Genomic DNA, 10342 nt, shown 5'->3' on the forward strand with positions numbered 1-10342 from the left:
GCTTATTAGGAGTGCAAAAAGGGGTTATCAGAAGAACTTTTTGCCAATTAAAATCACAATAATCACAAACGAATGCAGATAATAATTTCCTTTACAAACCATAAAAAAGGGCTTGTCTCAATCTATGAAACTGAGGCCAACATAATTACATTGTGCTTGGCATATACCCTTCAAAAAGTGTTATATTTTGAGTGTTTAAAATACCAGACCATGTTACTGCATGCACTACCATATTTTCTTTCTTTAAAGTCAAAATCAAATCTAAAATTGATGTGCATTTTGGTAGAAAGCGGCTCTATGAACAAAAGAGATCAGAAGTGTAATTTCTGTTAATGTAATTGGCAAGGCATTATTTTATTCATTCCTTCATTGATCATTCATTGATCCTAGAAGGTTTTCTAGGATCAAGACAAACTTAAGAAGAAAAAAATAAATACAGGTTACAGTGAGGCACTTAAAATGAAAGTGAATGGAACCAATCCATTAACATAGCCACAAGTATAGCTAAAAAAGTAAGACGTTTTTTTGTCTGTTTGTTTGTTTTATAATAAAAAAATACTAAGACTTGCAAGAGCGGCTTCCAAGTCTTCATTACTTCATTACCTAATCTTACTGGATCTGTCCACTGCTTTTGATACGGTCAACCACCAGATCCTCCTGTCAACCCTATTGGGAAAGGGCATCTCCAGTGGTTTGAGTCTTACCTCTCAAATATGTCCTTCAAGGTATCTTGTAGAGGTGAGGTATCCAAGTCGCAACATCTAGCTACTGGGGTGCCTCAGGGCTCAGTTCTTGGACCACTTCACATGGCATCACTAGGTTCTGTCATTCAGAAACATGACTTTTCATATCACTGCTATGTTGATGCCACTCAACTCTACCTCTAATTCCATCCTGATGATCCGACGATAGCTGCTCGTATCTCAGCATGTCTAACAGACATTTCTTGCTGGATGAAGGACCATCACCTTCAACTCAACATGGCTAAGACAGAACTGCTTGTGGTTTCAACAAATCCATCGCTTCATCACAATTTCACCTTCCAGTTAGGCTCATCAACCATAACTCTTCCAAAAACAGCCAGAAACCTTGGAGTTATAATTGATGATAGGCTGAATTTCTCAGACCACATTGCTAAAACTGCCCGGTCCCGCAGATTTGCTTTATACAACATTAGGAAGATCAGGCCCTTTCTTTCGGAACATGCAACACAACTCCTTGTTCAAGCTCTTGTTCTGTCCAGACTGGACTATTGCAATGCTCTTTTGGCAGGTCTTCCAGCTAGTTGTGTCAAACCTTTACAATTAATCCAAAATGCTGCTGCAAGATTAATCTTTAATGAGCCGAAAAGAACGCACGTCACACCTCTGTTCATCAATTTGCACTGGCTACCAATAGCTGCTCGCATAAAATTCAAGGCATTAATGTTTGTCTAAAAAATCACCACTGGCTCTACAACCCTTTACTTAAATTCACTACTTCAGATCTATGTGCCCTCTAGACGCTTGCATTCTGCAAGTGAAGGATGCATTATTGTACCATCCCAAAGAGGCACAAAATCACTTTCACTGACTTTTTCCATTAACTGTTCCATCCTGGTGGAATGACCTGCCCAACTCAATCTGAGTCCTTCAAGTCTTCAAGAAATGGCTAAAAACACATTTCTTCCATATTTGTCTGACCCTCTAACTCTAGCACTCTAATATAATTATGTTTTATCTATCTGTCTTCTTTGTATTTATTGGTCTTCTTTATATCTATCTGACCCTCTAACTCTAGCTTTAGTTTTTTTATTCTATCTACTTATTTTCTTTAAAAAAAAACACTTGCTTATGTGTACTGCGTTAGGCTAACCGAGACTTGTCATAACGCTTGCATATCGTTGCTCTTTTGTTGGTTTTGATTGCTTCTGTTGTCCTCAATTGTAAATCACTTTGGATAAAAGTGTCTGCTAATAACTAAATGTAAATGTAAAAAATTATATTTGTAAAAAAATATATATAAATAAATTATAGGCTTAATGTTCATTACAGTGATCAGAGAACAAAATCAACATGAAGGCTGCAATTCTAGGTTTAAAGGGGTCATGAACAGAGAAACCGATCTTGATATTTAAGAGGTAATTTTACTATAAAAATATCCTACAAGTTTCAGAACTCAGAACTTTTTAGTTTGCCTAAAAACAGCTTATATTGAAGCCAGTCAGTCAAAACGACAGGTTGTGGTATGTGCCATTCTATGATGGAATAGTATGGCTAAACACCACCTCTGCAGAAGAGGATCAACGCCTGCTTCGACATCGCTGCCTGTTTAGCCCCGACCACCGACAAGAGAGGCAAACGCAGGTCTACAAAATGTTTAATATGGCTCCGAAGGCAACAAGACCCTGTGCAGTGTCAAGTTGTGGAAAAACAGTCGTTGCATTGCCTTCTTTCTGATTCCAGACCAAGTTCCAGAGCATGTCAGTAAGAACTTGGTCCTTTGTTCACTCCATTATACCGCGGTTTCATTTACAAAAAAGGCACAATTTGACACAGGATTTTCAGAAAGATTAAAACTGAAAGATGGTGTTGTGCAGATAATATTGGATCTGACATTAATGTTGCAAAACACAAGTGTAATTTTTTTATTTTATTTTATTACATAGACACTATTGCTTTGTCTGTTAAACAGATCATTAGACATGATTATTTATGCGTTTTTAACTTAAATCACTGTAGCATCCATTTGTGAAGGACATAGACTGTCAAACATACATAAACAACTGTTAGCCAATCATAGCAGTGGGTGTTTACTTCAGAGTCTACAATCCACCACACCTATTCAAACGGAGCATTGATGACAGGGGGTCAAAACAGGACAGAAAATAGCTTATTACTTCTATATTACGATGGTTTTGTATATACAGATCTTGATAACATTATAAGTGGACCTCAGAGAACAGTACAAAATAAAAAACAAAGTCAGTTCATGACCCCTTTAAAATATTAATGAATTCTGGTAAATGAGCCCTACTTAAAATTCTCAGCAAAATAAAATAAATTGACAGTTGGATTTTGGACTTTTGCATGCTGTCTATGCTCAAGTTCGTTAGATTTATTATGAATGTCTTAATGACATCTTTCTCTTTTTTTTTCTCCCACGATTGCAAATAATCTGTATCAGAGACACTGGCTACATTGCCATGCAACCAAATAATCCGTTTGTATTCGGATTGACGGTTCAATCGGACTGAAAAGGCTTCATGTAAACATCTTAATCGATCCGACTGAGCTCGATCGGAATGAAATTTCGATCGGATTGAAGGGGGTGGTTTATTCCTTTTCTAATCCGATTGAGCGTGCATGTAAACACTCGATCGGATTGAAAACCGAAACTGAAAGGACTGCGCATGTGCAATAACGCAGAAATAGCGTCATGACGTATGACGCGCTGAACGAGCAGTTCTTCCCTTTAAATAAAGTGTTGTATAAATGCGTGTCTTGTCATTATAAAACTCTCCTTTCACTCGGCATCTGTGAAGTGGAGCAGGACAACCTCCCACCAGTCCTTTTTTTCGGATTTTCAACCACAGGCAACTCATTTTGTGCTCATTTTTATTGCACGATATGAGCAGCACGGCACTGCAGTTATATTTATCCAGAAGTGGATAAATATTAATTCCACTGTTAAAAACAAATAAAGAAACAGTGTAGGAGAGTGATTATTATGTGCAAATAGTAACTCCATATTTGTGTAGTGTGCGCATGTCAAAAAAAAAAAAATAAATAAAAATTCCGATTGGAAGCTTGACATACAAACGCGCACATCAACCCGATCACTTTATTTAGTGTTCATGTAAACACTACATTCAGATTCATCAATCGGAATGAATTCAGTCCGATTGAACCAAAAAGTGTGCATGTAAACGTAGCCACTAATTATGCAAGTCTTATTTCTATATCTATATGCTATATGAGAATCAAATATATTAGTGTATTTAATGTCTTTGGTTTTATTGTTGCTGTTAAATTCTTTCACAGTGAACACTGAACACTAAGTGGTTGTAATTTGAAAAATAAATTCTTATTGCAATTAGTAACTATTTTATGTTTTGAGGAATTGGCTGCTGATTCATATCAATTCAAATAATCTCATGCATACCTTTTGGTACAATCAGCTTACACCTCACTGATTGTTTAGAGGTAGATCTAAAAAATCCCTGTGAGAATTCCAACTGTTCCTTAAAGCTGAAAATTGCTCTTTATATCATTCCTCAGTGCAGTTCCCTGGGATATAACATCAGTAAACACGGTATCCATATGGACGAGGGAAAGGTGGAAGTTGTCAAGAATTGGCCCACACCTTCCAACAATTCTTCCTAGGGTTCGCAAACTTCTACCAGCATTTCATTCAGAACTACAGCTCCATCAACAGTCCATTGACAAATCTGTTCATGAACAAGCCCAAGTCTCTGTCCTAGACTTCAGGTGCAACAGAAGCCTTCCAGAAGCTCAAGACCACCTTCATCAGCGCACTGCTCCTAGTAGTGCTGTTTTAGCAGCAAGGGAATCCTCCTAAACTCCATTCATGTGCCTTCTTGTCCAAGAAACTCATCCTGAAAAAGAACTACAATAATTCCTGGTCAACAAGCTGCTGCTCGAAAGAATGGAGGCATTGGTTGAAAGGGGGCTCAACAACCATCTACCATGTCAGCTGACCACAATAACCTAAAATACCTTCAGGAAACCAAAAAACTAAATCCTTGTCAGGCAAAATGGGCTTTATTTTTCACCTGCTTCAATTTCTCCATCTCCTATCATCCAGGTGCCAAGAACTACAAGGCGGACGCTCTTGCCTGTCTCCTTGTTCCCAAGGAAGCTAATGAAGGGCCTGAGCCCATCTTGCCTTCCACCCCATCCAGTGGTCTCAGAATCAGCCCACCTCCTCCAATGGCTCTGAAGCCACTCCGCTGGGGTGTCCAAAAGGTTTTCAGAATGTCCTTCATTCTCAACGCACTCCAATAATTCACTCCATTCACTCCTCTCTGGGCATCCATCTGCTCCACCGTGCACAATCTCCTGAACCTGCAATAAAGGAAAGTTCAATTATCATTCTCATCATGCATTCCAACCCTTCATTGAACTGCTACAGTATTATTACATTATTATTATTATTTTTTTGTTTCTTTTAAAACTTTTTTTTTTTTTGGAGCATATAAAGTTTACATTGTCATGGCATCAAAGTAAAATGTTCATTCCATTCAATTTTCATACAAAAATCTTAACACACATGTATTTATGTCTTCTTGTTACAGAATGTGAACACGGACACAGACTGAAGAAGCAAACAGGGTCTTTATTGACAGTAATGAGCAAATGCAGATAATGGTATTAGCTACCCTCATGGGGAGCTGTAAAGAGTCCCGTCGAGGGGTCAAACATGAAGCCTCTACAACTCAGGTTGGGATGCCAAATCAGAAGAGTGCACATATGGCAAATAAGCAGGCTTCTTCATTATTCTTCAGATTCCAGCGAGGAGATGATCTTCGCACTGAAAGGGAAAGATTCTGATGAAATGGCATTTAGCCTTGACTTATATACAGTAGTCAGTCAGCCCTGTCTGTCTGTTTTGGTGGGCTGACATGCCATTTGTTCGTGCAGTTACATGAACGTTAACAAATCAGGTTTCAGTATTCGGAGTAAATTATTATTTTTTTTTTTTGGTAATCAACATGATGCCATAGATGCTGTTATTTGAGCCTAACTTGTTTCAAACTCTGAATATTTCTTTGAAATTGACTGTGCAACAATTTATAATTGTTCTATGGAAAACAAACTCTTTTTTGCTATACACTAAATGTTAATCATTCACAAAGCAGCATCTAACTCTTAAATTGTAATCTCAAGATCAGAGTAATTTGAAATTTGAATATGAAAACACGATTCAAGATGAAATCTTTAAGCGTTACTGAACTCTCATCTAAACTAGTAACCTGCTTTGAAAGCGTGTTTGCCTTGGGTGAAACGCATCTCAATTATAAAACTATTTGCAACCGCAGTAGGCCTGCAGTAGAAACATTCAACACTGCAATGCTATTTTTGTTAGATGTAACTGAGTTTTATCTATATGAATGATCCCTTAGGGTGGATGGCAACCCTTAAAATCTCAAGCAAAGCTGTCAACAGTAACCTCTTCTTTTCTTCCAAAAAACACCTCTTAGACATGCGCAAACCCCCTCATTTGATGGTGCAGCTTTGTCACCCTGTGTTTAACAGATTAACCTTGATGGTGCCCTGGGCACTGCTCTCTCCATGACTCCTCGTTAGAACAGAAGAGTGATGTTTCGCAATGCGTGGCGCCGCAGCGGACCCTCGTGGGTATTAGAGGGCTGAATGTTTGGCCCGGAGCCCGACAATTATCCCATCTTTCAGGTGCGTTGGAGTCCCCGCACAGTTTGACCCTTGCGTAGCACCTACAAAACACGGAAATATAAATCAATTTGCGACCTTGTTCATCATGTCTTGCAAAAGAATGTTAAAGTTGATTTAAATAGGGATTTGCCCTTTGTTAATGCAGTAGTTAAGATCATCATGTAGGTGAGAAGTGCAAAGGTTGTCATTAAACTCTCGGAAGCAGGTGTGTTGATGACAGCTATTGCACACATTAAGATCAGTGCACTTGAGCTTTTGATAAATAACAACGAAGTAAGAACAGCTAACAGCCAAACCTCTGATGCAAACAACACTGAATTATATTTAGTGTAGGCCTAAATTATGTAGAAAGGTGGCTAATAGTCTTTTTTGTTTTGTTTTTGTTTTTTGAAGGTCTGGATCAATTAATTTATTCAAAAATGTGTTACAAATTGAATTTCATACATACAGTGATTAGGCATGGGACGATAACCGGTTTCAAGGTATACCACGGTTTGGAAAATTCAAAACCACAAAAAAATTTCCGTTATACCGTTCCTGCGGTATGCACAGTTTTTTTACGTGTCGTCAAATACGGAAAGTGCAGGACTCCCTCAGTTGTGAGCAGTGAAGAGCGTAACGAGTCACACAACCCCTCCTCCTCCGGATAGCGGTCAGTGAGAGTAACCTGTGTGTAGGATGATGGCCGAATGAGGTGAATCCCTGGAACTTTTTCCCCCGTCGAAAAAGGCGAAGTCTGCCGTATGGGAATTTCTCGGGTAACGTAGACCAATCATGTCCCGTACACAACGATGTTCCGTACAGATGCCGTTTTGGCGCCGATCGCTAAATAAATACTTCCAGGTCGTACACAAACGATATATCTGTGTCGTCTTCATTTCTCCCTCTTTCACCCTCAATCAAGACAGAGACCCATTCGCCGGTTGTTTCAGTGTTGAAATAAATACTATTTGGCTTGCTACCGAGGCAGATAACATGGCTAATTAACTAGCTAACGCCAACTAGTTTCCTCCCTCACGTTACTTCACAGAGCGGGGAATAGCAGACTAAAGTACTACATTTCTGCGATTTAGTACAATAAATTTAGCTGGTTTCACGTCTATAATTTTAAGCCTCCTGCCATTGTTTACATCTGTTCAAAATCACGTCATTTAAAAAAGAAACAAACTGCTGGCTCAGGTGTCTTTGCCACTGTTTGAGTATTATACGAGAGACCGTGTGTGTGTGTGTGTGTGTGAGACACAATCACGCGCTCTCCTTATGTGAATGTGCACACATCTTTGTACCTCACCGCTCATAACTTGGACTGAAATATGAATGTGTAGAAAGTGAGCATATCTCCAAAAACCTTGTTGAGCTGCAGGTTTAATGACTGCATTTTTTATTTTTTACAGAAATTGTTTTGATTTATGTTTTTGATTCTTGAGCTGTAGGTTTAGGTTAAGTGCAATGTTCCCTTTAATGTTTTTTCTTGCTGAGCAAAACTTCTCTCTATTGGGCGGACATTTCAGCCACCTGAGCAAAAACATTCTTTAATGAATAAATTAATTATATTTTAGTGTCACATGATCCTTCAGAAATCATTCTAATATGCTAATTTATAATCAATGTTGGAAAAAGTTGTGCTGCTCAATATTTTTTGGGCCCTGTGATATTTTTCAGGATTCTTTGAGAAATAAAAAGTTAAAAAGAACAGTGTTTACTCAAAATATCAATTTTGTGTTACAATATACACTACTATTCAAAAGTGTGGGGTCAGTACATTTTTTATTTCTTATTTTTTTTTTATTAATACTTTTATTCAGCAAGGATGTGTTAAATGGATAAAAAGTAAAAGTAAAGACTTATATTGTTAGAAAAGGTTTATATTTTTAATTAATGCTGTTCTTTTTAACTTTTTATTAGCCTAATCAAAGAATCCAAGAAAAAAGGTTCCAAAAAATATTAAGCAGCAAACAGTTTCAACACTGATAATAAATCAGAATATTAGAATGATTTCTGAAGATCATGTGACACTGAAGACTGGAGTAATGATGCTGAAAATACAGCTTTGCTGTACAGGAATACACTATTATTTTAAAATATATTAAAATAGAAAACCAATTTTAGAAATTGTAATAGCCTAAGAGTTCACAATATTACTGTTTTTTGTTTTTCTGTATTTTGATAAAATAAATACAGACTTGATGAGCATAAGTGACTCCATTAAAAAACAAGGTCAATTTTGTATTAGGTTTGTAATATAGGCCTAACATAACGTAATATAATATACGAATATGTGACTTCTTCTATAGCTATCTAAACATCCCTAAAGTACAGTTTGAACACTACACCTGTGTATGACTGTAAATGTCTGAGTTTTGTTAGCGTTCTGTGCCCATCCTCTGCTGTTTTCAGCACTTAATCAAGCCACTCTTCTTTAATACATGAGGACGTTTTATTTCACATGTCATTGCGTTTGCGTTGGTTCTCGATTTGAGTTATTTCGTCCGCAACCTTTAAAGTATTCGGTCTCTACAGCGACTCATTGGCGCACATCGTTCTGTTTCTATGAAACCTGTACACCGCATTCACCGGTTCTAACTCTATAGCGGTTTACCCGAGCATTGCAATTGTTCCGTTTTCACTAGAATACAATCAAATGGCTTTCCCAACTCATTTTTGTGTGTGCGCGGCACATTATTTATCTGCGCGGCCACGGTGGAAGAAGTGCGGTCGCGCGCGCGCGCACGCAGCTGAGAGGGAACAGTGGTTAAGTGACTGCATTTGTAATTTTTTTTTCCAGCTTTTCTGTGCATGTATAGATAGATAATGTAGGAAAAGTCACAAAATTTCATTCCTCTAAGATGAAGGGAACCATTTTTTTTAACTAATGAAACGTCAATCGGGGTCATATAGACCCCGAGGACATAAGAGGGTTAAGTGACTGCATTTGTAATTTTTTTTCATTTAGAAGGATTTTTTTTAATTTTTTTTTACAGAAAATCATTTATTTATGTTCTGATTATTATTGAGCTGCAGGTTTAGGCTCACTTAAGTGACTGCACGTAATTTAACTAACAAGAATTAAATTATTTATATTAATTATTTAGCCTGACATGTTTACCGTTCCAAAATGTTCTATATGTTTCTTAAAAATAAAATGTATTGTGTTCAGTGGAAAAAACGTTGTTGTTTTTTACCCAGACATTTAAAAATAACATATTTTAGAGCTGTATTCGCAATACCGTGATACTGTGAAACCGTGATATTTTTTATATCTAAGGTTATCATACCGTCATAATCTCATACCGGCCCATGCCTAACAGTGATACAACTTTTCTATGATGAACATGAAACATTTAATTTCATTTAAATAAAAAAAAAATTATAGACATACCATATTTTGACATTAAATGTTTGAAATGTCACCGTACTAAAATATTTAATTACCAGTAGTTTAAAATAATAATAATGATAATAACAGTTTACTGTTTTACTAGTATGACATCCTAGAAACACCTGCTATGTCAATCGTCAAATTCTACCAATATGTCAAATTCTGTTTCATAACTAATTTCTTGGTATTATGTCTAACTGACCATGTGGACACAAGCCTTGAAACTTAAGAACATCTTGACCCTAGATGACCTTTAAGTATACTCTGTTCTCTGGTATCCCAATCTAGTTAAAATAATGTGATATTGTAGCATTGTACTGTCACACTTCAAACTCAGAGCAAGGAGACATAGGAATTCATTCAATAAACAGACTTTAATTATCCAGTCACTTGGAACACAGGAATCGCAGGAGACACAGAACACAAGGATGACGTTTAAGACCAGGCAAAGACTAACTGAACGGACAAGACATTAAATTCACAGACAATTAGGGACAAATGACTAGACACACCTGAACCAAATGATATACTGAACGGGAGACAGAAACTG

General features: G+C 37.2%; 1 long non-coding RNA gene across 2 annotated transcripts; it reads right to left on the bottom strand.

Moving 5' to 3' along the window:
- Positions 1-3014: 3014 nt before the first annotated feature.
- On the bottom strand, positions 3015-7699 carry LOC131528251 (uncharacterized). Of its 2 annotated transcripts, none has more exons than XR_009267831.1 (3): positions 6862-7699; positions 5381-6454; positions 3015-5066 (listed from the first exon to the last, which is right to left on the bottom strand). It is a non-coding gene; the product is annotated as an uncharacterized LOC131528251 (long non-coding RNA). The 2 variants fall into 2 exon arrangements; XR_009267832.1 differs by having other exon boundaries at positions 3015-4608; positions 4775-6454.
- Positions 7700-10342: the final 2643 nt, after the last annotated feature.

Source organism: Onychostoma macrolepis, chromosome 21, assembly GCF_012432095.1.
Source record: "Onychostoma macrolepis isolate SWU-2019 chromosome 21, ASM1243209v1, whole genome shotgun sequence".
NCBI lineage: Eukaryota > Metazoa > Chordata > Actinopteri > Cypriniformes > Cyprinidae > Onychostoma > Onychostoma macrolepis.